General features: G+C 39.2%; 1 protein-coding gene across 4 annotated transcripts in view; it reads left to right on the plus strand.

The window, feature by feature from the left end:
- Positions 1-27,080, plus strand: part of PTK2 (protein tyrosine kinase 2) — a 190,405-nt gene that overhangs the window by 26,020 nt on the left and 137,305 nt on the right. For 2 of the 4 annotated variants that reach the window (XM_083873477.1, XM_083873479.1), the window contains one exon: positions 14,322-14,348. The exons of the other annotated variants lie outside the window; for them this stretch is intronic. The gene's annotated coding sequence lies outside the window, so the exon portion shown is untranslated. The remainder of the gene's footprint in view (positions 1-14,321; positions 14,349-27,080) is intronic. 4 annotated transcript variants of the gene reach the window in all.

Consider the following 27,080-nt stretch of genomic DNA (forward strand, 5'->3'; position numbering starts at 1 on the left):
TCCATCCAGAGCACTGTGAAGGAGGTGGTTGGGGGGGTCAGGTGAGTTTCAGAACTGTGTTGGCCTTGGGATAAAGGGGCAGCAGTGATGCTGGTGGTGCCTTCTCCTTTCTCAGGGGTGTTCTGAGCACTGCCATGGTGTTGAATGTAAGGGTGTGTGGTAAATGCTTTCTTAGTGTATCCAGAAAAGTTTCTCAAATTTAAGTTTGGCGTCTCTTAACAATGTGTTGAAATATTTTAATATTTTAAGAATGTAAAGTTGGGTTGGTGGTGAGGCATTGGCAGAGGTTGCTCAGAGAAGCTGTGGCTGCCCCATCCCTTCAGACCAGGCTGGATGGGGCTTGGAGCAGTCTGGTCTAGGGGAAGGTGTCCCTTTAGGTGACCTTTAAAAGTCCCTTCCAGTCCAAACCATTGTGTGATTCCAGCCTTTCTGGTTACTGGGGAGTGCTTTAGGCATCTGACAGACCTGATGCAGCCAGATCTGCTGCAGGGACCTGAGGAATTCAGAGGTCAGAGTTTACCCTAAATTGTTCTAGGGGATTTCTGTGATTTTTCTCTTCTCTATGGAGACACACTTTATAGGTTTCCTTCCGGCCTTGTGACTTTGTTGCTCAGAGATTCAGGACTTGGGGAAAACGGAGATAAATGGATTTAGTTAAATTGTGTTGATGTGGCAGCAGAGTTAACGTCCCTGTCACTTCTGTGAATTATTTTTTCTTTTTTGGTCCTTTGAGCTTCTTGTGGTTTGCTCTGAGTTTTCAGTGTCCTGTTACTAAGAACTTGTGCATTTCTTTTTCTGTGGGGTTGCAGCAGACAAGTACAAGTAGAAATTATTCCAGCTCCAATTCCGTGACAAGTTGTTTGCATATGCAGCCTGAAATTCCTTTGTACTGTCACAAATGCTTAGTTTGCAGGATGACGAAATAAACATTAACTGTACCAGAGCTGACACTGGCGTAAGTACACGCCGCAGTTCTCTAATTTGATCTCTTTCTTCAGACCAGTGAAAAAAGATGTGTTCAGAAGTTCCTGAAATACTGGCAACCTTTTGCAGTACCTGCCTGATTTTGTGCCAGAATTACTTTAATGTATTCAAGTAAATTTAAGTTTGTGTCCATCTGAACCTGATTAGATCTTGAAAGGCTGGAAAATGAGTCTCTTTAATAATTATGGAAAATTTGAATAAGGTTTTTAATTTGGACCATTTTCTTTCTCATTTATGCCTCAAGCTTGAACTCAGAGGGTGAGTCTTACAATACGTTCAGGAGCAATTTGGAGAGGGAAGACTGGGGAACTGGAGACCTTGATGAACTAATGTTTTTTCAATTTTTTAATTTAAAATCTTTAATAAGCATTGCATATGTATTCTGCACATGATGAGAGGCAGAAGATACAGGTACAATGTATGCTCAGTAATTTAGTGTGCTTGCAGTACTTGGCACTTCATACATGATAAATTGAAAACTAGATTAGAGAGTAATTAAAAAATGTTCACCTTCTTCACGTTACTGTGGTTAGAAGTGCATGAAACAACTGTCAGTTCTGCCCTGGATCATCATTGTGACCAAGTTCAGTTCTTTGTTCTCACTCTGGTGGGATTCAGTGGCATCTGACTCTGTCCAAGTTGGATCAGAAGCAGAGAAAGTTGGATAGGTTTCTTTTTGTTCATCTTCCCTGTTTTCATGTCTAATGAAGGATCACAAATGGAAAAGATTTTTGGAAAATAATCCTCAAATAATATATCCTTGTTTGAAATAACGAAAGAAGTGAGCTGTTGTTTTTTCATTCTTGTGAAATGCTGGGGCAAGGAATAAACTGGAGTATCAGTGAAGAATTTTAAAGCTTTACAATGTTTTTCTTGGTTTAGGCTTTATTACTCTTGCTGTCCTTTTTTATGGATTATATTGTGGCACAAAAGACTTAGGTTTTTCTGCTTCCCAGCACTCATTGCTGAGGCAAAAGCCACATTTGTACTATACGCTTCTTTGTGGTCTTGAATTCTTATCTTTGTGCAGAAAATATCTGTTCACTGAGTCCAGCCTACACAGGACTGTACCAAATACCCTTATATAATTAGGATATTTGTAGCTCTTTTCTGTTTATTCTTAAAGGACTGCATCATGATTTCCTTTGTGTTCCAGCTATCTTGTTTTGCTGATAAGGAATTGTTACACATCAGCAGGGTAGGTATTCACCATAAGTATTGCGTTTTATATATCAACAAAGCAAGCTGAAGTAAGATGTAAATGTACAAGTGTATGTGCTATGTAATCCCTTGACATAAATGAAAAAAGCTGTTACTGAAATATTTGTACTTTTCAAGTGAAGCAGCTCTGGTTCTTTGCATCAGCAGGAGTAGTAAATTTCAGACTGTTTTAACTGTAGATGCATTTTGTTTTGATTTTTCTTTTCTAAGAACTCATGTCTAGGTACAAAATCATGATAGGTTTAAAATCCATTTCAAATAAACTTGTAATGCTCTACTTAAATACTTACAGGGCAAGTCAGAGTTTCTAAGGGACTTAGTGATTCTTAGCTAAGAAAGTAATGAGTGCTTTGTGAGCAGCACGCCATCAGGATTCCTCTCCCTGCCGCTGGCTGTAAAATTGCCTTGTTAGTTATTTAGGAGGAAAATTGGTTTGACAGCCCTGAAGGCAAAAGTGTTCACAGTACAAGTAATGCCATTGTGCTGTAGCCCTGGCTATGAGATGAGAGGAGCTGCTTCTTGGAGAATCAGCTCCAACCCCGGGACCATTTAGGTACCTCCAGCTCTAGGACTGGACTGTCGATATGTCTCCTGTAACTTGAGTTATCTTGGAGATTCAGACTGTGTGTAGAGACCTCCAAACATATTTATGTGACAGCTTTCTGTCATTGTCTTTTCACCTTCTGTGGATAATCTAAATAGTTTAAATTGAATTTTGGGTAGGAGTGTAAGCTGTGTGTTATTTAATCCTGGACCTAGAACATGTTCTGTTCTGACCTTCGCCTTTATCCAGCCTGGGTTTGGCCAGAATCCTACACAGGAGGTGTAAAGTGTATATAAATCAGAAGTTGTCTTTGCTGTCCTTGTTCCTTCTCCCTGCTGTCTGTGGAGTTTGTCAACATTGTACAAAACAATATTTTAGGAGATCTGACTTCAAAAATCACAGTTATGTAAGAAGCGTGACTTGGGTTAGCTGCTGGGGGGTAATTGCAGCATTAACTAAAACCCACAGCTTTTAGACTTAGAGGTTAGAGCATATCTAATATTTATCTGCCACCCAATGTGTAATGAATCTTAAATCTTTCTGCAAGTATTTCTGGTGGTCTTAATCTGTTTCATGCCAGAGGCAAGGAGAAATAATGCTTTCAATTTTGTCAAATTAAGTTTTTACTGTGCATTAAATTGATTAAATAGAGCAGCAGATTAAGGCGAAAAATACTATCTTAAATTGCAGTTCAGGGCTGATAGAATCTTAATGATGCCAAGCTGAAATTTTTCAGTGGGTTTGTGGAAATGAGAACCCATTAATCATCGCGCTTGACTTTGCACAGAGCCGAATTGGAAACAAACTCTTTGCCTTGTTCCCTTTGCCCAGATGAGGAATGGCCGAGCTGGGAGGGCTCAGCCAACGGGATATGGAGGCTGCATGTGTGTTGTGTTCTGTCAGACCAGCTGGGTCTCCTGTTTGATCAGGTCCTTGCAGAGAACAGACGTGTTGGGGGGTTTCCTGTTACACCAGCGCCGCCGCCTTTGAGCTGCTCCCCGACGGCAACATGACAGAACTAATTAGGAGAAGAAAGCCTGTCTCATGTTGTGTGCTGCACTTCTTCTGTCTGCACTCTTGTTCTCCCACTACCCCCTCTTTACCTTCATAATCTACTTTTGTCAGTCATCTCTTTGGGTTTCTTTGTCCTGACGTATGTGTGTATTTTTCTTTCCCTGATGTTTTTTTTTTTTCCTCCCTGCCTCACTTGTCATATTTTTTTGCTGTCTTAATTCATTCTATGTCTGTTTTCCATCTGGAAAACTTTATAAAAGGGGAAAGAGGAAGCAGAGGAGAAGCTGGGGAAAAGTTTTTTCTCTATTTCTGCTGGTGCATCACCGTTGTGGTGTGAGGAGGAAACCAGCCTAGCACAACTACTGCTAACATGCTATTAAGAAAAAAGGAATTTTCTCAGTTTAGATGAACACATAATATATTGCTCTGTAGTGTCTCTTCTGCTTTTCTTGATTTTCTTGTTCTGCTTTCCTTCTGTTGCCCCTAAACTCTTATTTACCCTCTGAGACAGGCTCTGTCCTTTTGACTTCTGAAGAACTGAGTATTCTTCTGAAATGACAGAAATAACATTTGGTTTTATCTCCTTGCTAATTCTCATTGCCTTGAGATTGTCTACTCTGGTGTTTGACAAATAATTTACTTGACCTAGAAGCTTCTTGAATCAATGTTCCTTTGTAATCTCAGTTTTGGAAATCTTTTTTGACTTTTTATTAAACCCTCTTTCCCCAGCAGAATGACACTTGGCAGCATGTTGTGTCTTCAAACACTACAGTGGTTGGAAGTGGTGTCATCTGTATCCCTGGGAGGATGTGTAAGGCTTGTGGAAACACCCAGATGACATTAAAGGAGTTGTTCCCATGCATACGGTGGTGAATTTATTGGACTTTTTCTAACACACTGAGTGTCCTTAGTTCTTTTATTTCTTACATGGTTAAGATCCAAAACTGTCATGTCTTCCCTGCAGAGCTGATTTCAGCCTCTTTAGCTCTGAGTGTAAATGCCCATTTGTTGTGAAGGGATGTTGTGCATCACTTTGAGAACAAGCTCCAGCTGAAGCAAATTCCTTCTCCATCCGGAGTGTCACAGTTGGGCTGAGAAAACCCCGGTATTCTCATTACAAATAGATTTCATCTTAATTATTTAAGCAGGTTTCTGTATAGAGCAAAACTTGTGCAGCTGCTGTCACCTTCTTCACGTTACTGAGGTTGGAAGTGTATGAAACAAAGTGTGAACACTTTAGAGTAATCCCATTGTGAGCAATAAAACATGCTATTTCTTAGGCAGTAAGTCAGTCTTTTCATGGATGGAAGTGTTAAGGCCCTCTCCCCCCTCCCCCTTTTTTAAAGGTAAGAACAATGTGTATGTAAAGGTGATAAACTTCTGACAAACTGTTTTGTGTGTGTTCTTTACTGGAAAACTCTTTAATTTTTTCTCCTTATGTGCTTCTGCATTGATTATCTTCAACCTCGTTTCACCCATCTGTAACTTCAAATAAGAGAAATTTCAAACTTTAATTCCAGCTCCTGAAAAACTGCTGTAACAATGGAATCCATGTGTGGGCCAAAACCATGGAAACAGCATAATTTTACAGTGGTGAAACATGAAAGGAAGTTGATTTGCCCAACTTTCTAAGAATTTGTGTTTTAACAAAAAAAAAAAAACACCCAAAACTTGCAAAATACTGTTCTAATACTCCAAAAAAGGAACTTTGGGTAGTTTTCCTGTTACATTAATAATCTGTTACTCCAAATCCTTCTAGTTACTGTTTTAAAACCAAAACAAAACTCCTACTTCACCCCCTCTAAAAGACACTCAGAAAGCATTTTTCTCCTACATTGTGGCCTGGGATGTGCAGCTCTGTCTTGAGCTTTTTAATATTTTGCCTGAAGTACTTTCTCCTCATTCTCTCCTCCTCTGGTTGTGCCCTTGGCACTCATTTCTTTACCTGGAAACACATTTATTTTACATTCTGGAACACCTCCGTGCTCTGTGCTAAGTTCCTGTCATACCTAAAGCACAAACCAGCCATTGCTGACATGCAGAGCTAATTTGTATTTCAGTGCAGGAACTACACAATCCTATCACCTTTTGAAGACGTGGGTGACTTGTGGTGGCACATAGTGTGTCACAAGTCCTTCACGGAAAATGACAGGGGAGCTTCAATCATAGCAAGCAATGTCAAGACAATGTTTCTTGAAAGAAAAACATCCAGTAAAGCTATCACTTGGAAGAGCAAGTGCTCTGTAGTACAAATAGGGGGTAGCTGCACACATATAGGATACATGTCTACAGCTTTCCCTAAGCCTGCCTGAGGGCCTGAATTGTTATGTTCATAGAATGTCACAATATTTCCATCAGGATTATGTGATCACAGATCAGAGTGCTGGAGATATTCCTGATAGATCTGAACTACTGCCAGCACACACATGTCCCTCCTTAAACATCTAAAATGCTTTTAAAGTTTCCTGGGCTTGTTCAAACACCTTTTGTGATAAATTATTAAAGGATAAGAACGTTCCTGTACTGTGGCTGACATTCTTAGAACAGTACTTTTGATTGAGTAGTTGCTTTTACAGATGATGTTTAAGCTCATGACCTCACAGGGCCATGACACGGAGTTTAAGACCATGAGAATCACAGAATCACTTAAGTTTGAAAAGACCTTTAAAATTGGTAGTTCCAGCTGTTAATCCAGCAGTGCCAAGGCCACTACTCATCCATGTCCCCAGCAGCCTCTACCAGTGACTGCCTCTTCTGTGAAAGAGTTTCTCCTAACCAGGCTCAACCTCCCCTGGCACATTGAGGCTATTTCCCTTTATCCTATTGTTTGTTACTTGGGAGAGAGACTGACCCACCCCTCCCCACCTGGCTCTAACCTTCTGTTAGAAGATCCCCCCTGAGCCTCCTCCAGCCTGAGCCCCCCAGCTCCCGCAGCTGCTCCTTATTAGTCTTGTGCTCCAGCCCCTTCCCCAGCTCTGTCCCCTTCTCTGGACACACTCCAGCCCCTCAGTGTCTGTCTTGTCATGAGAGGCCCAAATCTGATCCCGGGATTCAAGGTGGCCTCCCCAGTGCCCAGCACAGGGGGACAATCCCTGCCCATGGTGTTGCTGATAAAAGAGATGCTGCTAAATGAGACCAGCGACTGCCCAGCACTGGCCCTCGATGGCAGCAGAAAATGTTATTTACATGGAGTTTGCATGCATGGCCCAGTGGCACCTCTGTCCATGTTTTTCTCTTGCAGGAATTGCAGGGAGCTCAGTGCCAGCTGTGGAGAAGGCACTCATACTGGTTTGAACCTGATCTCCAGCAGTTTCCTCAGGTGCTCCCCAATGCTCAGACTGGCAGGATTTGTTGAATGGTGGTGCTGCATTGATTTGCTTTTCCTTTTTCTATTATTTTCCTTTCTTCTTCCCCCACCCCCTCCACCTGTGCTGTGATCATGTTCACCCTGAGCCTCATGTCCTCCCTGCTGAGGGGGCCCCAGATTTGGTAATCTTGCTGTCCTTGGCAGCTTCTCCATCCCTCAGTCACTTCAGCTGCCCAGCTTCAGACGCCTCTGCCTCCTTCTGGTGCAGAGACCAGACCTGGACACAACATGTTGATGTTTTTTTAAAGTTTTGCACAGTAATATGTTTAAGTACCATGTTTTCAGTACCCTTCCTAATGAGACACAAAGTTTTATTGCTTTTGGCCAGCTACTCCAGTTTGAGCTGATGATTTCAGAGAAAACAGTGACTCAGCCTTCCGCCCGCAGTTGGAACTGGAGAAAGTGCAAGTGTTACTTGGTTAAGGAGGTATTGCTCAGAATTTTTTCCCCAGATGCATTATATCACAGCTCTATGTTGAAGTGCAGCTGCTGTCTTAGCAACTTGCTTAATTTTGTGAAATCCTTGTTGGTTTTTTACCCCATTGACAGATTTTTGCTGACCCGTAAGAGCTTAATATGACCTGCAGACTTGCACAGTTTGCTTGCCCATTTTGTGAATAAAACCAGTTATTAGGGAGCTGCTCCATCCTCTTCTCTGCTCAAACCTCTCTTCCCCATAGGCAAAAGGTGCATATAGTACTTGTGTAGATATTGAGACTAAATTCTTTATCTGAGTTGCTTAGATACTGCATGTTCTGTAACTCAGTGTGTAATGAGATTGATCCCACCTGCCCTGAGTAATGACTGAGTGATTTCTCTTGCTCTTCCTAATCTCCTTAAATGTAACTTCCACCAGAACCTTTTCATTTAATATCCTACTGTTCAGTGTTCCTGGCTGAAAATTTGGCTCCTGGTGACTGCATAGATAACTCAGTGGTCATGCTCAGTGATGTGGTATAAATGAATTTGAAGTGCCAGGGTGCATACAGAGTTCAGGGCAGAGTTCACCTGAGATGGAGGAAAACACAGGTGGATTATTCTGATGGTCTTAATCAGAGCTTGTATTCTATTTCAAAAGCTAGTATTTAAGAAGCATAAGCAGGGTAATTTTGGAGGTGTATCAGTAGGAGAGGGGAAATTGAGATTTGAAACTGTCGAATGATTTTTTTGGTGTAGATGCTATAAACTAAGGACAGTACTGATTTTGTTTTCAAATGGGAAGAGGAAAACAGGTACAAACAGAAGAGTGGGGTAATGAGAGGAATGTGACAGTAAACTGACAACAAACTGAGAAATTATGGAAGCAGACATGAACTGAAGGTGTTTTCGAGGTCTGGGATGAATCAACTGATGCTTGTACTAGTGTAACACCACCAAGCCTTTGCATATTTAAAGCCACTTGAGGTATGTCAGATGTGGTGATCATCACACCATAGATGTGCCTTGTATGTTTTATCAACCAAACACTTAATTTGAAAAAAACCCTTCATGTTCCGTGCAGTATTTCAGTTGGCCCTCTCATTTTTCCTCGCTAAATTTTGTGTGGCTTTTGTGTTTCAGAAGCAGCAGCTTGGCTTAGAACTAGTGAGTGGTTAAAGGGAACTTCTCAAAGGCACAGCCCAGGCTGTGCTCGTTGTGGGGTGTCACAGCGGTTCATTGTCGGCTGCCTGCTCATTAACCTTTTCAGCAGACAGAAATGAGAGCATTAAATCATTACTGCTGCTACTCACAGCTGAAGCAAAGATTTAAACCAAGATAATAAGGGGCTCCAGTGCAACGTGGATCTCCTGTGAAGTAGGGCTGTAAACACGAGATGTGTGGTTTTGTGTGCTGAATTTCTTCTGATCTGGCTAAAGCACAAAAGAGCTGCTGCCAGGTTTAGTGGGTGGAGGTGTCTGTCCTAGAACTGTCCCCCCTCCATCCTTCCCCAGGGTAACAGATGAAGATTTGCAGCTAAGCTGGATATTCAGCTGTTGCTGTGCCTAAGGCAAATGCAATAAATAGGGGAAGAAAAAAAAAACCCTAATCTGAGTAAGCAAATGGTGGTTTTAGTGTTTTTATGATTGACATTTGAATACTGTGTCAGGTATTGGTGTTTGCAAATTGGGGATGCTGCTGAAAGCCAAATCAGTTGGAGCATTTGAAGACTTGTAAGGATAATAAAATGTTTAGGAAAAATGGGCCTTTACAGTGAGGCATTTCTGTCTCTCATTCTACACAGCTAGTAAACGAAAAAAAAAATATTGAGTTGCATTGAAAATTGCCCTAAAAAACTGTCTTAATGTGAAATTATATAATAAAAGGTTGTTAACATTCAGCCCTGGAGATTGCTAAATTAGAAGTAGGTTAGATGTAGGTTACAAATGAGATGCACTTTTAATGATGAAGGGGAAAAATACATATATGGAACAATGCAACTGGTGGTTTATACAATCTTTTAATCAGACTGTAAAACTTTTTAATAGCTTTTCCTTAATAGGTGTGCTGTCAGGATGAATTCATTCCATCTCCAAGGTCTCTGTTCAGTAGATCAGGTGGTCATGGATAAATCCTTGGGTTTCTCACCAAATGTCATTTTACAAAGCATTTTTTCTGAAAGATGACTTGTGTTTTGTGTTTAGTTACTTGCTCTTTAAAAAAAGAAAAATATTTCTACATAGCTGATGATATCTCAATTTCATTAAAGACCAGAGAAACATCCTTTTTAGCCTGCCAGAGAATACAGGAAAGGAGACTTTCCAAGGTGGTTGGATACAGCCTCTAAGACAGCATCCTTCAGGACCAGGCACACAAAGGCTAAAAGCTAAATATGCATCTATATTCCTAAATTATTTTGGTACCGTAGCTAAATAGGAAAATGGCATTTTCTGTGGAGTCTGTGATATTCCTCATTTAGTTGCAAGGATTGTTGTCCAGTGACATGTGCTGCCTTGGCTTCTTGGAGGCTGTGGTCTGTGGTTCCTCGTGTGCTCTTCCCTGGAAAGAGAGATTGGTTTGTGAATTGAATATCTGAATTAATTTCAAGAGAATGCTGTTAGGCTGGAGTCAGCCAAGTTCCTGCTACAGGAGAACAGGATTAAATTTCTTGTGGTCTGCTGCTTACCACAGCTCTGGAAAGAGATCAGTGCTGCAGATGGGGCAGAGTCTGAGCCTCTGGAGTTGTCCACAGAGCCTGTTCTCGTTTTACCTTGAGGCAGGAATAGGAGGCTCACAAAACATCCCTGATTTTCATGATTAGATGTTACTCTTGGAAGGAAGATTTAAAGTCGTGGCTCCATTTTAAAGAAAACAGTCGTTGAAACTCTGCAGTGCAAGATGCAGTTTTATAAAAGCAAATACAGTGGGAGAGAGATCTAGTCCTCAGGGCGTCCATAAATGAGAAAAAACTCTTGGTGCTGGGATGCACAAAGCCTGTTTGATGACTATAGTGCCCAATCTCAGTGCATATAGAAGCAATAATAGTATTCTTTCTTAAAAATACTGTCCTTTCTGTTCCCTAGTGAATTCATGTACATAACTGGTTTACTTGGCAAGTTTTCTTTGGCTGAGGAACTTTCTTGTTTTGTGTCACCTATTCCTGATCTGTTACAATCATCTGTGTCCAATATTATAGAAACCTTGCCTGGAAAGGAGCTCTTGAGGCCATCTGCTCCATCCTCCTAATATCTACATGGGATAAAACCAGTTTTCTCTGAAAACTGATTAGCCTTTGCAAAGTATGTAAAAGTTTGGCTATGATAAAGAATATGATGTGAAAGGACTTTTTCTTTCTGCCTGTTCAAACTGCCAGTTTGCTCCCTGCCAAGTAGCACAGGGAGATACTTAAGAATATAAATGCAGAACACGAGTGATTCCTTGAAAGGATCAGTGGGAGCAGCAGCACTTGAAATATGATTCATTTTAGATTTCACTTTGAAGAACTACTTTGGAGCAGATAAAAAAGTAAGATTGGTTCATGTTGTACAGCTGCTGTAAATGTGGTTTGTGTGACAGCAGCACTCCAAGCACTCAAAAACTGAGTTGTAGAAGAAAAGTCAGTCCAGGCATCCCTGATGTAGGGAATCCCTCTCCAAAATGCTCTCAAGCCTCTCATTTTAGTCCCGAAACAGATTAAAACCCTAACTTTGGGGTTTTTTCCTCTTCAAATCTCAGCACTGGTTGAATTTCTCCTCTCTAGAGATTGAAATGCTGTAGTGTGCTTCAAAAAGAGGGAAGTTTTACACAGCACAGGAGGCAAGTTTATAAGTGCAACCTTATGAATAGCTGCCTGACTGTGTACTCTGTTTACCTCTCCATGAAGGAAGCTTTTAAAATGTGGCCAGAATCCACTCATTATTTTTCAGTGTTAGATGTTAAATGAAAAATCATATTTGAGAATAAAGCTAGGAGGTTTCAAGCCAGAAAAGATGAGTGAGTTGGAGAGATGGGGCAAACTCAATGATAAGAAAGTTCCTAAAGTGACCATACTAATAGGAACACCTGAAGGTAATGAGCATTTCACTTACTGTTGTAGTGTCTGGATACACAAAGGAGTGGAATTGTTACTGTTATCTTTGGAATAGTGAAATATTTATTTATGATGTCTTGAATTGATATTTCTGTAGTGGTGGTGTTTGCTGAAATTAAGATACAAAATCAGACTATAGAGGACGTTGTGTTTAATGGAAATAATTGAGAAGTACCATAGAATTAACCTGGTAAGTGCACAGATGCAGTTTTGGGTATACTGATATGACCTTCAGGCTTCAATTTCTTCTGTCCAACTTGCTTTTAGACCTAATGTATGTCAATTAATGGTAGAAAACAGTCTCTTGGACCAAATTGAAACAGAAGAAGGTGCAGTTGCAGGGAGCTTGTCCCAGGGGTGCAGCATCTCTTCACTTAATGCACTTGTGGGACTGATTTGCAGTGGAACATGGAAGTAAGAAATCTTCACAGTATTTGACTTAAATATAGCAGTGTTCTGATGGTGTCAGTGCCCCATTTGGGAAGGTCCTGGTGCAGTAACAGGATCTGTGTGAGCACTGGCAGGGACAGATCACAGAGGAAACAGCGGCTCAGGCATTAGGGACAAATGCTGGAATATGATCAGCTCTTTCTTAAGTTAAAAATGTGTGTGTGTGTTTTAGCCGCAGAGCTTTTCTCTGTGTAAATTCTGAGATGTGATTGTTTTCTGCCTATGTGTATATAATAACAGTAATAACATATTTTTCTGGGGTTATGGTTGCTGTTATTTCCCTGACATCCGTTGTGTGTGCATATTTAACCAAATAGTCTGCTTCCAAAGTAATAAATGCTGCCATAAAACATTCCCAACACACAAAAATGTAAAGATTTTAATGCACTTTTAAGTATTTGTAGTAACATAAATCTTTTAGTAGTTGTTAATTATGAATGGAATTTAGACATTAATTTCAATTGTGATAGAAAAATTAAAATCAAACCTGGTATTTTCTAATCCACAGTTTTAGATGCTTTACTCATGTGGCTGCAGTTGTTGGTTTTGTGTAGCCTAGTGACGACCAGGAATTTTTTTGTGACTTCATAAAAAAAGCATGGAAACAGTTAAACACATACAAACAAAAGATGATGTGTCCTTTATCTTCATGTAACTTTCCAAATGAATTGTCACTGCAAATCTGGTTCTGATGGAAGAAAGTTCCATTCCATATGTACTGATCTGGATTCTGTGCAAGACCTGTTGGGTTTTCTGCTTCCCGCTGTTCCCATGTCTCCTTGGCTGCATCTCCTGTCTCCAGGCATTTCTGACATGTAACATGGTTTTGTTCCTAAGCAGACAGCATGATGAGCATCCTTTAGATGCAATTTACTATCTTTTAAAATATTGTGTTCTACCAGACTAAGGCACTGAGTATTTTCTGAGGGTTTTTTTGTTGTGTCCTGTTGCCACTTTGATTTCATGCTTTAAGTGCGTTTCAACTTTCTGTGTTGCTGTTTCATCATCTCTTCAGAGCAGTGCAGTTCATTTTTGAATTTTTTCATGGGCTGACTTTAAATTTTAGGTGTAATTCTCTTTGGTATTCAAGTTTCATCATGTTTTCCAGCCACAGATGTGAATTGTAACAATCTGTTGGTGAGAGCAGGGCTAATAAATTTATTAAGCCTCGTTATTTCTTCTAATACGTAGCAAAGCAGTGACCATCTGCCCCAGTAATCTCTGCATCTGTTTCATCTGCTACACCTGTGGTAAAGTTCAGTTTCTATGTGGATTTTGTACCCAGTGTAACAATTTATTACTCAACTTTGCTGTTTCCTGTATTCAAATAACTGTGCAGACCTTTTTCTTAGGTTCAGTTCAGTTTTTCTCTTTTTTTTTTTACTGGTTTCCCTTTCTCTTCCCCCCCTGTATTTTTTTCAGTTTTCATTAGCCCCATGATGTGCGTCCCCAGTCCATGGAGTTACAGACTTGAGTAATTCTTTCTTTCTAGTTCTTTGTGGGTTCTAGTTTCTGAACTCTTATGGGCACCTCAGGTCCCAGTCGTGCTGATGTGCACTGAGGTGACAATAGAAAAGCAGGCAGGAACAAGATAATGATTTACAGTTTAATATAACGTATATTGTTTTAGTGTATAATTTTTAATATGTTTTATTTAGACTCTGAGACAGTCGTCATTGTTTGCAGCTCAAGACAGCCTTAGCATTTCCTATAAAAATGTTCAGCAACTGTGGCTAATGTGCCTTGGTGACAAAAATCAGTGTCCTTTCTTTTAATATTATTTCTTGTGTTCTGTGCTTATCTGCTTGCAAGCTTAGCTACTTCTTCTCTGAAGATTTAAGAATAAAGAAAACATTCTGTAGAGTTTTCTTCATTTGCAAAGACCATCCCTGACACTTTGAGCTCTGAAATTCTGTAGGTGATGATGGTGAATTTTGTATGTGACACTTAATTTGTGTGTAGTGACCTGTATTCTGCTGCAGTAATTACACTCACTGCCTTCAGTGTAGTCTTTGTCCTTCAGTTAGGCGAGCAAAGCATAATCTTGTTAATGAACAGGGTGAGACAAGGAAAATGCTTTTGATTTGCATGTGGCATTCCTGGCAGCCAGCAAATTTCTTCAGATAATGTGCTTTATTAAACAAGTATGGCCTTGCAGAAGAATTATGAGGCCAATGCAGTTGTAGAGCTATTTTTTCCTTCTGTTTCTAAATGTATTTCTTTTATTGTTACAGATATTTCAACACTTCCCTTGTCAGCAGGTAAGTTCTGTTTTTTTCAGTTATGTCTTGATGTGACAGCAGGCAGCTTTTAAGGCCTTGCTTACAATACAGTTAAGCTTTTATATAATCAGAATATTGGTTCTTACTGGCACTGTCATGGTACTTAGTCATGTAGGGATCTGAGGTCAAAACAAAACCTTGTTGAGGTACAGATTTTTTTTTCCATTTAAAAGGATGTTTTTTGACAAGGGGAGGAGGTAACTGAGGTGTATTTATAGGCAGTTGTTAAATATACTGTGTGTGAGGTAGTTAATGCTTAAAGAGACTCAGCATAACGTGGGATACAGCTGGCAGGAGAGCAGATTAGGAGCAGCCACAAATGGCATTAGTGGTGGTTTAGAGGGGGACAGAGTGCAAGGAAATAATGGGGTTGGGGGGTTTATGGGTGGAAGGAATCCCCCCCGGTTGTAATAGGGAAGGTGACACAGTGTTCACTTGGCTGGAGTCACAGGTGACTTGTGTCTGAGCTGCTCTATTGGACTCCTCTATCAGTGGTGTATAAAAATTAAAATTAAACAAACCTCTAAACCTAAAAATAAACAACAAGGACTCCACCAAAAAAAACCCAAACCTGCTGATCTGATTTTTAAAAATAACATTTTTTTGTTTATTGTTTGTTATATTTGGCCTTTAACGAAGTTTTAAAGTTCATGCATTCATTTGTGCTGTGGACTGGAGTTGTGATGCAAAGCTCAGAGTGAGGATGTCTCATGCTCCATGGCAGCTAGAATTTGTCCATCTATTCCCTGTTTGTGAATTCTGGAATCCTGACTGAAGTGCACATTTACTCCTGATTGATTAAGGGATTGGCTATTTGCTGTTGGCCCTGCTGCCTTTTGTGATTTTGCTTATGTATCCATTCTTTCATTCCTTCTTGCTGATATTAACACCTGCTCTTTCCTGTTGGAATCAAATAGCAATTTTAGTTAAAAGCTTGATAGCTGAGATGTTGTAGTCTTTTCCACAAGAACTTCAGAGCAGCTCTTCTGCAAAAAAAAATAATCATGTTTTCTTGAAGCAGGGAAGAGAAGTTTAAGTGTGTTTTAAAGTTTTCTTTTCAGGATGACATCTTTAAAATGATTTTGAATGCTGAGAATGGTTGTCAAGCAGGCACTTATGGAAAATGTTGGAAAAATAAATACCTGGTGTTTAGGTCAGGCTGACAGGAAGGTAGGGATTGTTGTTGGGGTTTTTTCTGCAGCTTCTAAGACAAGTACGTGTGATGAAACTTTTTCTGACTTTGTATTTGGGACTTGAAGAGTTTGGCTGGTGTGAATCTGAGTCACAATGAGATTATTCTTTTCAGTTTGAGTCTGTGTGTGGGAGTGTCTTAATTGTACTCCTTCACTGTGTCTTGCAAGTACTGATAGAGGGCACAAGTTTTCCCAGGATTTTCAAGGGATGAGCTTTTCCCATGGCATGGCAAGAGGCCTTTATAGAGGATATAAAAACTACACTCCATGGCTTACCTCTAGCAGAGATTTGGCAGCACCTCCTGGTAAGGGAACTATGAAACTTATTTTAAAAAATGCTTAAAATATTGCCAGAAGGGAGGGCTGGAGTCTCACAGGGGTCTGAATTGTCCTGTGGTATTACAGTATTTTTATTAATGACCATGAAAATGGATTTGATTTGTCTTTATCTGCCAGTAATTCCAACACAAAAAGAGTTATGAGCACACTGGATGATGTGATTAAAATTCAAAAGAAATTTGATAAATTGGAAAAGCAGCCTGGATAAAAGATAAATTGAATAAAGATGAGGTTCTGCATTCAGATGGGAAGTTTTAATCATCAGAACTCATCTTTGCAATAAATAATGTTATTTTCTTATTTCGAGTTTCGAAGAACTTTTTTCTCCCGAGTGCCACTTTCAGCAGTGGACAATAGATGTCACTAGAAATGTTCTCACTTTTGCCACCTGGTTTTAGTGCTCTAAATAATATGATGTCATCATAATAAGGTGAGGAGGGGCTTTTGCAGCGAAGACTTTGCAGTAAGGAGAGTACTTCAGGAGTCTACTTTATTGTAGTGTCTTGTTTGAGGTTGGATTATACATAGATTTGGTATAGTCAGTGGTATATCAAGGCCATCCAGAACAATTATTTCATAGCAAAGCTTTGTAAAGAAGGATTGTTCCTGTGCTGGAGAATGCATTAGTTGATGAGGTCGTTAGTTAAATCATTACTCAGGAGAGTTATCCTGAATTAATCTGTATCACTGCTTTGAAGTTCATGGGAAACTTGGGTTTTTACTGCCTTGTAATTGGGGCCATGGAGATAAGCATAGAGAATTTTTGTAATGTGAACCAGGAGGGGCTTGGAGAACAATTTGCTAAAATATTATAATTTTGAAGGTGGGCAGAGAACACAGTTCTCCTGTCTGTAAGTGAAGTTCTCTTGCAATACAAATGTGTTCACAGCATGCCGGGGGGGGGCATGAAAGACTGGTTTCCTCTGGTAAATGCAGTTAAACTTTCTCTGTTGAAACAATCCCTCCTGGATTTTACAGTATCTCTCTGAATTTAAAACCGCTCAAGCATCTGTGTGGTGTAGGTGACTTCCTAAGAGCTGGTCCTTTGTTTTCTGATCCTGCAGTGCAAATATGTCTTCATTACCAGAAGCAAGAAATAGTAAGGAAGCAAGAAACTGTATCAAAGAACTAGAGGAAAATAAAGACAAATACAAGAAACAAGCATATGCTGGATTTTGCTTAAAAATTCAATAAACTTTATGCCAAGATTGAATCTCAGGTACAGCTGTTTGTTCTTGATGACTCCTCCAGATAATATCTGGTGACTCAAATAAAATCTTGTTGACTCCTTACATAAAGTATCAAAAATTAATAGGAAATACACATCTTTTGCCTAGTTCTAATTTCAGATATGCAGTATATTTTAAATCTGATGCTTTTGTGTTGACTTTTTGCTGTATAATGTACAATTTAGGTAACCACCATTTGCACGCCATCATTGTTATCTTGAAATATTAAATGGTTTTGTAACTATTTTTACTTCCAAGTCCTCATTTAGGACAAAAGTTACACAATTTCAGCTCAACGTAAAGATGTTTCTGAATGTCCTCATTCAGTCTGTTGGTGTGTTTGGCCTTGCTGCTTACACAGGGCCTGCACATGCTCCACTTAATAAAAACAGATTCATCTCCTGGCACTTTCCACAGCCTTGGAACAACCTCCTGCTTCCCCTTCCTCTTACCCCCTGGGCAGGAGATGGGGTGTTTAATGCTGTGCTGTGTGATAGATATTCCTTACCCTAAACCTACACCTGCCTGTGTGATGGACTTAAATAACAGCAACGAGAATTTCAAAAGCCCCAAAGGGTTGGGTACTTCCTATGATGTTAAAAGATGGAAAATTAAAAATCAGTTGAGGTATTGCCAGAGTTGCAGTAGGCAAGAATTGACAGAATTGAGGTTATGCAGAATTCTTAAAATAAATGTTCACATGTATTACAGAGGGTAATAAATTATGCAACGATTATTCATGGAGCTGAGAATAAACTCAGTAGCATGAGCAGGGAACTGTTGTTAATATCCCTGCTTAAAGGAGGGGAAAAGGTAACCAACTGTGTAGGCAGAAGGAAAAAAAAGTACAAAATAGTAGCTTTTTGATTTGTCACTTCAGTGTTAAGTAAGAATTAAATACAAGCTCCACTAAGACTGAACAGTTCCTCTCATTTCAGAATGCCTGGAATGGGGCTGAAGAGATTACAGAAGGAAACCTACACTTCTTCTCTAAATGCTGTATTTTCAGTAATCCCTTCGAAAATCAGGCATTTATTCCTTCTAGGAATCTTTGCGAATGTTACTAAGAGTTCTGATTTTTATGCAACAGTAAATTTAATTTTCATATGTTTGTAATGGCTTGGGTTGGGATGATTTTATTTGTGTGATGAGTATGGAACTGAAAACATCTTAATTTATGCAATATTTGTGCTGTCAAGGTAGAATAGCTGCCTCCATGCCCTGTACAGCTCTGAAAATGTGAGAGGACTTTTCTTTTGATGCAGATATGGCCTGTAGCTTGAATTCTTGTCACTACCAGCAAGGCAGGTGTTTTTTCTGCATTTCCAAATTCCCTATCACAAAACTGCTATTACTATTGGATGAGGTTACTGCTGACAAAGCTTAAATGTCACTTGGAAGAAGTTTCTCTTATTATTTGTGCATTAAATCTTTCTATTTTAGAATTTTGTTGACTAGTTTTAATAAGTTAATCATCTATACTTCATAAAGTGCATTTTCCTGATGTTATGTACCTCTGATATTAGGAAAAGCAATGTATTTATCTTTTGTAAACTGTCACTGTTGAATATCTCATTTTTTGTGTTGAAGGCTTGGCAAAGTGACAGCTTAGACCTCGACATGAAATCTGTGTATTTGCCAACCTTTCCAGTGAAACTTTCTTGGCTTATTTTGACTGTGATTTACACTGCCTTCTTCCCTGTATTCTCATCCATATTTTATAGCTAATTGCCCACACAGGGCAAGAGCAACAGCATGATTTGGTAAAAAAAAACATTTTTATTAGTGAGGCTGACCTGTATAGTAATATTGAGGTGATGAGATACATTAAACACCTCAAGAAACTGTAAGTTAGCTAAATTGTAGTGTTTTTCCTTTAGAAATGTGAGCCTGACAGTCCAGACAGTTTCCAGGGCATCTCTGCCCATTATTCAGTTATTATTAAGTTATTCAGTCCATAACTTCATTAATTTGTCTGTTATGGTGCTGTCATAGGAAACAGTGTCCAAAGTCTTGCTGAAGTTAAGAAAAATGACAACTCTTCATCTGCCAAACTTGTATTTTAATCAAAGAAGTTCATTAGGTTGATCAGGCATGTTTTCCCTTTCATAAATCCTTGCTGACTCTTTCTAATCACCTTATTGTTCTCATTTGTTTAGAAATGGCTTCCGGTCTTGTTATTTCCATCACTTTGTCAGTAATGGAGGTAAGGGTGACCAGTCTTAGTCATCCATACCCTCCCTTCTTCAAGTTCCATTTGCTTTCTTCCAACTGTCAGGAACCTCCCCCATTTGCCAGGGCAGCCTGTGAAATGATTTATAGCTAAGAAAATTGCCCTGGCTGCAGGACATTGTTTTTCTGGGAGTGCATATAGGGATAGAGGAAAAAGGAGAGAGAGGGGGTAGAAGAAAAGAAGCTTCAATATAGATAATTGAGAGTAGTATTAAAAAAAAATATATAAAAATATATATATATATATATCAGGACATAAACCAGGTGTATTGGGAATGATGTGGCACCCATGGTATCTGCTCCAGACTGATTTTATTTATGCTCAAAGAAAGTGAAATTTGATATATTAGTCACTTAATAGGACTATGACATGACTGCATGAGGAGGCAGGGAGTGAGATTTGATGACATGAAAGATCCTTTGAGTCCTCTGTCCCGTGCCCTTATGAATCTTAACAAGGTGGATCAATAAAGTCTGACACTTTAAAATAAACAAAACAAAAAAACAAAACAAAACAAAACAAAAACAAAAAACAAACAAACAAACAAAAAAACCACAAAAAAACAAACAAACAAAAAAAAATCAGCAGTTCAGCACATTCCCCTATCATTTCCTGTAGTTCTAGCTCCCACGGTTTTGGAGACATCCACACTGCTGTGAGGACTGTTCTTGTTTATTCCTGGGCAGTCATCTCAAAGTGGAAGAATTTAGTAATCAAGGGTACATCATATGCAAATGTACCACTTGATTGTATAGTATCTAAGATATTTTTCTTTGTTTCAATTAATTTCTCATTTAGAACAAATGGGAAATTTTTATCTGCTTCCTTAGAAATTACGCTGTTTGGAGGGATAAGGGTACTTTTCCTAGGGAAAATTCTTCTGCTTCTTTTTGCAAGTGGCAGAAAAAGGTGTGGCTGCTCCACCCTGGATAACCTGGAATATCCTGAACTACAATTCTGCAGTTCAGCTTTGAATGAAGTCAGCTGCACATACTCTTCATTCTTTTAGATAGTGTATGTGCTTTTATTTTAAAGTTTGTTTTAGAAATAATACGATTATTTTCTCGCTGAGGATGATGGACAAGGAAATTTAGCCTCAGTGTTATGTGGGAACATGGTGGCAATCCTCAGTCAGGTTTACCAGGGTGCGATTTTTCAGTCTTCCATCTGAGAGATGGCTCATTTGTCTTGTGTAGTTAAGGGTGCAAGGAATGGGGATCATTCAGTGCTTTATTTTAAATACACTAACAGTTGGCATTCTTCTTTTAAAAAAAGGCAATTTACAGAACTTTTGGTCAGAATATAAAAGAAGAAAACCTTGAAAATTCTTAGGGGTTTATTTTTTTTGGTGGGGGGAAGGGACACCTTGGACAGAAACTATTGAATCTGAACTACAGGTTTTTGTTGGTACAATATCAGAGGAATTGCAGCGGAACTGAGAGCTCTGTCCTACATGCTGTCAAAAAAAAACCAACTTGTAGTAATGTTTTGCTTGGAACAGGATGCTTATGTACTCTGAGAAGATGTTTACCTGTTTTGGTGTCAAAGGAATACAGAGCTAAAATTCCTTGTGGTTCCTTGTGGGTTCTGTGCCATTAAATATGGATGGATACATTAAAAATGGGTGGATATCCAGGACCTGGCAGGGCACACTCAGCTGAGGCATTCCCGAAGTGAGGAAAGCTCACTGCACTCTGTACAGCCACATGGATGTTCTTGCTGGCAAACTGGCTGCTGGTGGTTGTGCAAAAACAGCTGGAGGGATGTTGGCAAGGGTCATTCAAATGATGTGCTTGGGATTTGAATTAAAATTTTGTCTGGACTCTTTCAAAGTTATAAAAATGGGACATTGTGTGGTTGCACATTTTAAAAGGATTTTTTAAAGATAAGTGGTTAGGAGTTTCAGGATTGATTTTTACTTTTCTTGTAGCATGCTTTTTTGGTTTGTAAAAGTAGAGGCAAGATAGGGGATGTGTCTGCTTAGAGTGATTGGAGAATTCATCTATCTTCTTTTACAGGAGAAAAAACAAATCCAGGAACAGAGCCAGCCTTGCACATGGAGGGCAGTGTGCTATAATCAGGACATCAGGATATTGGAAATGAGATTCTGCTGCTCCTTTACAGCACAAAACCTTCAGTGGCAGTCACTGAAAGTGTCTTGTTCTGGTGCAGAATTACTTAAGGAGAAGATGAAATTTGGCAAACTGAGGAGTCCAATAATCATGGTTCTTAAATATGTGTTCTTTATTCTGTTCTGCTGATGCCCATGGTGCATTCACTGTTTTTATACAACTGTTCTACAGAAAGTGCAGCTTCTGTGAATTTCTGTAACCCCTTGCTGTAGTGTTGGAGTGTGTTACTACTTCACAGCAACAGCTATGGAGTAAAGGCAGGGTGGGGATAACAGTGTGACTGAAAGAAAGAATCTGAATATCAAGCTGAATCTTGTGTAGTTGGCTTATACAAAATGTTAGTTATTAGTGTGGGTTTTGTTCTGCAAGACCTGGGAGTGGCTTGGGATCTTCTCCCAAAATACACATGAGCTTGTTTGAAGAGGAACATCACTGACTACAGTGAACCAAGAGGAAAAACATTGCATGGTGAACTTTAATCAACTATTTTGTTGTAAGTTACGCCTAAAAGGACCATAAATAAAGGATTATATGATCTTTCCTTTATTTTATTTATACATCCTTGACATCTCTTAATGTAAAGTTTGAATGCTCTCCTTGTGTCCTTAGCTTGTAACTTATTTGTGCTGGCTTTGTTTGTGCAGAGGAAGACTGGGAAAAGGAAGAAATAACAAAAATTGATAGCTATGGCTCTCCCCCTTTCCTTTTTGATTTTTAGAAGAAAATATTAAATTTAATATTTAAAATAAGAACATATTTAAGAAAATATCCCATCACCTTATGATAGCTGTGGTGAGTCTTGCAGGCCTTGTCCCTAATTTGATTATGAAAAACTGCAAAAATTATTTTGTCAGGTATAAAGCTGATGTTCTTCAGATTTTCACCCTTCAGGAAGGGCGAAACTTTACTATAGCAAAGTCTGTTCTTGTGGCAAGTGTATTTTTCCTTAGGACTTTACTCTGATGAAGGGTCAGTATAACAGAAGAGGACTATTAAATGCCTGTGCTTCCATTAGTGGGCTGGAATTACACTTGAGATGGATGTGAAACTTCTTAAGGAATTCTTACATTGCTTAACTTTGGCACAATGATGTTTTCCAGATTATATCTGCGTGCACTAATTATTCCTTTAAGAAGAGCCTTAAAAGATCTTTAAGATTCTAGTTCTTGTCCATTCAGACGAGTTACTGGAATGGTTTCATATGATTATTTTTTTTTCCCATGGCAATTTGGGAGAGTTATCTGTGATAACTTTTTGTGAAAGGCTTAATACAGAGAGATACTGGAACTGTATTTCCAGGGTTAATAGACTTTATATTGTGATTCACTTTATCTTCACATGTCTCAGTGGAGCAAATATTCATGGATTTGAAGAGCAGCTCCACTACAGATCTCTTCTCTGTGGTGACCAGTGACAGGACCCAGGGGAATGGCCTGAGGCTGTGTCAGGGGAGGTTTGGGTTGTGTATTCTTCACATTCTTCACCCAGCTCTGAGGCACATGGTGGGATTGTTTGGGTTGTCCTGTGCTGGGCCAGGAGTTGGACTGGATGATCTTTGTAGGTCCCGTACAACTCGTGGTATTTCATGATACTAAGGAAAGGTTAAGATGCTACTTAGGCTTTTAGTCCCAGTGAAAAATTATTGATGAGCATTGAAATTCCTGCTGACTGTTTCCTGGTCATCCATGTGCCCTCCAAAAGGTGGAGTAAAAGGTATTATTGAAACTTGAGGCTTTGCAATAGGGAAGGGTGAGGGAGCCAGATGACACAGTGAGGTGTTAGAGGCAGTGACTGCTTCTGAGGTTCTGGAAACATCAATAACTTAATTATTGGATATTTATATAGAATTTCTAAAAGTAGAGTATTAAGTAGAAATTTTAAGGACAGTTATCAGACTTTGTCTAATGACCTGTGTCCTTCAAAACTTGAGGGGTGAAAGAATTCTGTCTTACCCCAAGGCAGATGTGACTTAAGTTATATCTTGAAGATATTTAACCTATTTAGATGACAGTTTCACATCATCTTCTGCAATTTAAAAATTCTTACTATGCATTTATTTCAGAATCTTTGAACTTTCCTACTCCCAGTTTAAGTTTATGATACTTCTTCTTCGTGTCTGTGTAGCAGGACAAGGTTTATATTCTTCCTCTGTTCATGCAGTCACTGGTATTTTTTTGTCCTGGTCTCATGTTCACTTAAAAGCTTTAGTACTGAGTCTTGAAATGCATCAAATTGGATTGTGGAGAGCAGTACCAGAGGTTTTTTTGGAAGCTGTGCTCTGCAGCTCAGAACTGCACAGGAGATGAGCTCTTGGCCCTGTCAGATGCTGTTACATGCTGACAATGTTGGCCCTGTGATGTTTGGTAAAGTAGGTCGTTCAGGCTGCCATCAGAAAGGGGTGTTTTTTGGTTTTTGATGTTTTGTTTACCATCTGAATAAGGATACTTATTTAACATCCCTTCCTCAGATCTAAAGAAGGGCTGTGCCCAAACATCTCTTTCCCAGCTGTGTCAGTCGGTTTTGTACATCTTGGTCTTACCTACTTCGATTTTTATATCAGCATTCTTGCACATCTGTTTTCAGCTTCACCAAAGCCTTTTGTGCTGAGGATGTCAAGTCACTGGGTAAGGCTGACTACACTTAGGGCTCAGCTGAGTTTGTAGCTACAGAGCAGAGGTTGCCTTGGTCTGCTCATCAATTTACTGCTCTGAATGGATGCAGAGAGGGGATGTGTGCTGCCTTTGACACATTAAATGTTGTTCCATCCTGTAACAGCTGGGTACCTTCACTAACTGGAGCTGCATTTGGTGCTGAGCTCCTGGAAGCCTTTTTTAAAATGAAGCAGCAAGTTCTTGTGTTTCTGAGCTCTTTGATACCACTCCACAGGCAATTTTCCTAGGTAAACAGAACTTGTTCAGCAGAACTGTGCAGTCTTGTGTAATTGGAGAAGCAAATGAGGCTATTTAAGGTGGTGGATTTCACATTGAATAAAAGATTTTGTCTTAGCTGAGGATGACCTTTGATTCCCTGTAACAGCATAAAATGACTGCCTGAGGAGCTGCTCCTTGGAGGTTTATTGCTGGTCTCATGAAGCAACGATTTAGCTGAAAGCTCCTGAAAAGTGAATGTCCCTTCTTGGTACATAATAGGAGGAGGAGTTGATTAAAGTGAATAGGAATTGAATTTTCTATGGCTTAGAGGCTCAGCTACCTGGCCTCTACTAGAGGTTCTCCTAAACACAGCATCAAACTATTTGTTGGAATTTTTCAATCCAAATTCTGCTTATTACGGAGGGAAAGGGAGATTTGTGCCTATTTAACAGTACTTTCTTATTTTTTAAAATATACCTTTCTTTGCTTGATAGCTGAACTTTTCTTTGCTTGATAGCACTAAACTTGCTTGGTAATAGAGCAGCCTTAATGTTTGTGTTATAAAACTTTAAAAATATGTTCTGTAAAAATTAATAATTAATTTTTAATTTTCTGCTTTCTTAGACTTGAAGGGTATCAGCACTGGCTCATTGATTTATTCTGTGACTCTGGAATTTTAAACTTAAATAGCTCTTTGTTTTAGCCTATAAGAGTTTGTTTATACATAAGGGATTTATGCTATGCTCATCCTTCACTAAGAAATATGATAGCAACTGTGTGTTTTCATATATAAATGGAATAATACTGCATTATTGTGAGCTCATGGATTACTGTTTTATTCAGTTTGTAGTTGCATTTAATAACTCGGGAGTCTGAGGAGTTGCTGATGTTGTATCTGTGGTTTATGTAACACTGGGAGTCAGGTTCAGCTTTTTTCTACAAACATGTTTGTAACTAAAAGTGCTTCAATGAGCTGTTATTTTAACTTTGTATTTGGCACCTGGAGACACAGGACAAAGGACACACGTTCAGGGGACACCATTTGTGGTAAATAACTGGGCCCTACGTGGCTGCACAGCTTTCTTACTTTCTTTTGTTTAATTGGTTCTTATGTAGATGAGAGAGAAAGCAGCCCAGATACGATGAGGCACTGAAGAAATTTGCTGACCCATAAGCAACTTCATTTTCCTATATCCCTCTTAGAAGATGTGGCTAATTATTAATAGAGGTGGATTTTAAGAAACATCTGTAAGGTCAACTGATCCACTCATGGATCCCTTCCACTGAACAAAAGTAATCCTCACAGAATGTAATTCCTTTAATCAGGATCAAAGGGCTGGGGTCCTTCCCCTTCAGATACCTTCTACTATGTTTACCTCATAGATGGAAGGTTTTTGCCATAAAAAAGAGAAGTTTTATAAGGTCAAGAAAGGTTCTGGTGACCATTTGGATTGCTTTGTCTCACTCCTTCTGTCACCCCACATCAGAGGCTGAAGATCTGCAATGCAAACTGATGAGCACAGTGAATCTGTCACAGACCAAAATGATCAGATTTTATTTTGCAGTAAAATAAGGAATAGCATGTGTAGGATTCACTTTTTCTCTTTTTTTCCCCCTCTTCTCTCCAGGTCTGCATTAAGCAGATTTTAGCTTTAAGCAATGGAATAGTGGATGAACTTCTCAAGGATGTTTTGAGGATAGAAATGGTTTTGTTGAGTGGATTTTTTTGTAAATAGCCTAGAACAAGAAATTTTGAATTAGTATCCTAAGGAACGAATCATTTTAAACCTTTTTCAGCTTTCATAGCCTTGACTTTATCCTTTTCTTCAGAAAAGCCTTCAAAAAGTAAATGGAAGGAAGTGGGAGAAGATGAGCAGCTTAGTTCACCCACAAAGAAATCTGCTACAACTTTCATGCCTGAAAACTAATACAACCCATATGGGTTTAAAAAATGGCTAGTCTTTATTTATAGAATAATAAAAATAAAGTTTAACTTAGTTGCCCTTTTAACATCTGTTGTCATAACAGCAAAGGCTGGGAGGCTGCACTGCTGCCTGCTCTGCTGTACAGTATCACAGGAACCCTTGGGAAGGGGAGGTGTGGGAAACCTCATTAATGCTGCATTCCTCCTGCTCTTTCCCAACAACACCCTGATCTGTTTCGCTCCCCACCTCACTACTACCAATAGATTAGGGTTTGAAAATAAAACCAGTGAATTCTGTCAACTACTGTTTTAAAATGTAGCTCAGATGACCATAAAGGTAAGCAGGTGATTGTGGTTCAGAAGGTCACAAAGTGTTGTTTTAAAACATGGTACTTTTTGGGACTATCCAAGATTATCCTATTTTTAAGGTCACCAAGGGGGGAAATAAAACAATAAATTCAGTATTGGACTGACTTTTTGCCAGAAGAATGTCTTGAGTAGAGATCCTCAGCAGTTTATATTCTAGAATGAGTTTATATATAAGTGCCCTCTATCTTTCTTCTTCAGGAGAAAAATGGCCTAAAGTAGTCTGGAGCATGGAATTGAGAGTTTGCTCATATTGCAAAGTTGAAAATGAATTCATGGAGGTGATGCTGCTTCGCAGTTGTGCTGAATCATTTCTGTTGAAAAACTGGGCTTGGATTTTGATACTTAAAGTATAATTTTTCTTTCAGTCCTGTCTGTCAGAATGCTCATAGTTAAATAAGGGAGACCATCTCTGGTGGCAGGAT

This window comes from Zosterops lateralis (assembly GCF_965231275.1).
Source record: "Zosterops lateralis genome assembly, chromosome: 1".
Lineage (NCBI taxonomy): Eukaryota > Metazoa > Chordata > Aves > Passeriformes > Zosteropidae > Zosterops > Zosterops lateralis.